This window comes from Hylobates moloch, unplaced genomic scaffold, assembly GCF_009828535.3.
Source record: "Hylobates moloch isolate HMO894 unplaced genomic scaffold, HMol_V3 SCAFFOLD_11, whole genome shotgun sequence".
Lineage (NCBI taxonomy): Eukaryota > Metazoa > Chordata > Mammalia > Primates > Hylobatidae > Hylobates > Hylobates moloch.
Window position 1 is genome coordinate 68,284,568 of NW_026652286.1, and position 2,875 is coordinate 68,287,442.

Here is a 2,875-nt window from a genome sequence, read left to right on the forward strand (position 1 = left end):
TAATTCCACTGTTTTCTTATTGACTTTCTCTCTGGGTGTTCCATCCATTGTTGAAATTTGAGTATTGAAGTCTCCTTGTATTATTGTATTACTGTTTATTTCTCCCTTCAGTTCTGTCAATGATTGCTTATATATTTAGGTGCTCTGACATTGGGTGCATATATATTTGCAATTATTATATTATCTTGATGAATTGAGCACTTTATTATTACATAAATACTTATTCATCTCATTTTACAATTTTCTACTTAAAGTCTATTTTTTTCTGACATAAGCATAGTCATCCTTTCTCTCTTTTGGTTACCATTTGCATGAAATATCTTTTTATATCTTGTTACTTTCTGCCTATGTGTGTCTTTAAAAATAAAGTGGGTCTCTCATAGACAACATATAGTTGGATTTTACTCTTACCCATTCATCCACTGTATGTTTTTGATTGGAGTGTTTAGTCCATTTATACTTAAAGTAATTATTTATAGGAAAGGATTTGTTACTTCCATTTTTAAAAATTGTATTCTGTCTTGTAGCTCTTTTGTCCTACTTTTCCTCTTTTGCTGTCTTTGTCTTTTCATTGATTTTTTTTTTTAGTGATATGTTTTAATTTCTTCCTCTTTTTATTTTGTGTGTTCTACACCGGGAGAGATGGAATTTTTTCCTAATGCTAAGATACCAACACAAAGAGTTAACGAAAATGAAGGAGTAGAAAAACAGATCCCAAACAAGAAATAAGATGAAGCTTCAGAAACCAATCCTCATGATATGGAGATATATGAATCCCCTGACAGTAAATTCAAAATAACAATTATAAAGATGATTCATGAACTCATCATGAACAAAGTAAGAATTTTAACAAAGAGATATAAAATATTTTTTTTTTTTTTTTTTTTTTTTGAGACAGAGTCTTGCTCTGTCGCCCAGGCTGGAGTGCAGTGGCGCAATCTCGGCTCACTGCAAGCTCCGCCTCCCGGGTTCACGCCATTCTCCTGCCTCAGCCTCTCCGGGTAGCTGGGACTACAGGCGCCCGCCACCACGCCCGGCTAATTTTTTGTATTTTTAGTAGAGACGGGGTTTCACCGTGGTCTCGATCTCCTGACCTCGTGATCCGCCCACCTCGGCCTCCCAAAGTGCTGGGATTACAAGCGTGAGCCACTGCGCCTGGCGAGATATAAAATATTTTAAAAGAAACAAATTGAAATCCTGGAGCTGAAGTATATAAAAATTGAACTATAAAATTCACGAAAAGGTTTCAACAGCAGAGTAGGTCAAGCAGAAGAAAGGATTAGTAAACCCATTTCAAATTACTCAATTGGAGGAGCAAAAAGAAAAATAATGAAAAGTAGTGAAAACATATTAAGGGACTTATTGGATGCCATCAAGTGGATATTGATGCATTATGGATGTCCCAGAAAAAATAAAAGAAAGGGCCAAAAATTTTATTTGAAGACATAGTGGCCAAAATTTTCCAATCTGAGAAAGAAAATTGACATCTATGTATAGGAATACCAAATGATCCCAAATAAAATAATCCCAAAGAAATCCACACTGAGACACATTATAATTGAATTGTCAAACATAAAATATAATGAGCAAATTTTGAATACAGCAAGAGAAAAGCAAATTTTTACATATAGAGGAAATTTTATGAGACTATCAGAAGATTTCTCAGCAGAAACTTTGCAAGCCAGAAGAGAATGAGACGATATATTCAAAGTGCTGAAAGAAAAACAGAAATCTTACCAAGCAAGAATACTACACCCAGCCAAAATATCCTTTAGAAATAAAAGAGAGATAAAGAGTTTCCCATACAAACAAAATTAAGGGATTTTGTCACCACTAGACCTACTTTACAAAGAATGCTAAACGGAATTACTCAAGTTGAAATGGAAGAATGCTAAACAGCAAGATGAAAACATGAAAGTATAAAAGCAAATATATAGACAAACACAGAATACTGTAATTCTGTAACTATAGATCATATATCACTTTTAATTCTAGTATGAAATATAAAATACAAAAATATTTAAGATAATCATAACTGTAAAAAATGTTAATGGATACACAATATATTAATAAAATATGTAAACTGTAACATCAATTAAAAAAGTGTGGTGGGAGAAAAATAAAAATACAGAGTTGTTGTATCCAGTTGAAGTTAAGCTGGTATCAGCATAAAATAAATTGTCAAAACTATAAGCTATTATATGTAAAACTTCTATTAACCACAAAGAAAAAGATCTCTTTTGAAAAGAAGTTAATGTTTAATCATTCGAAAATTATGATTTGCCAACTTTGAATTCATATACCATTGCTGCCTATACTTATAACTTGGCACTTTTAAAACAGCATGTTTAATTATCAGTTTTCTTATTTCTTTGTTGCTGACAGCCCACTGGCTCCTCAACGTTCTGAGCTTCTTGAGAGCAGGACTATGTGTTTCATATGCCTCTATAAACCTGAGCTTCATGTGAACTGTCTTAAATCTTGCAGGCATTTACTTTAGTCAGACCATATAGGTCGGAAGAAAGATAGATTTGCTTAGAATACCTTAAAAGAATGGAATTAATTGCAGAATTACATGTATCCTGGTGCTGGCAAGCTTCTGACATCTCATTACCAAGTCTTTCCATGTTTTCTTTACAACAGCTTGAAACACTCTTTTTATCGGAATTACTCCTACTTGTTAATTAGGTCTGAGCTTAAATGACCAGTTCCAATAGGAAGTCTTTCTTGAACTGTTCAGACTAAGTTAGCAGTACCTGCTATGTACTCCTGCAGTACACCATATGTTTTCTATCAGAGCACTTACAACATTTTAAAAATTAATAATCTGTTCAGTTTTGGGCTCCATGTCTGTCTTGCTATTGAATCTCTAACA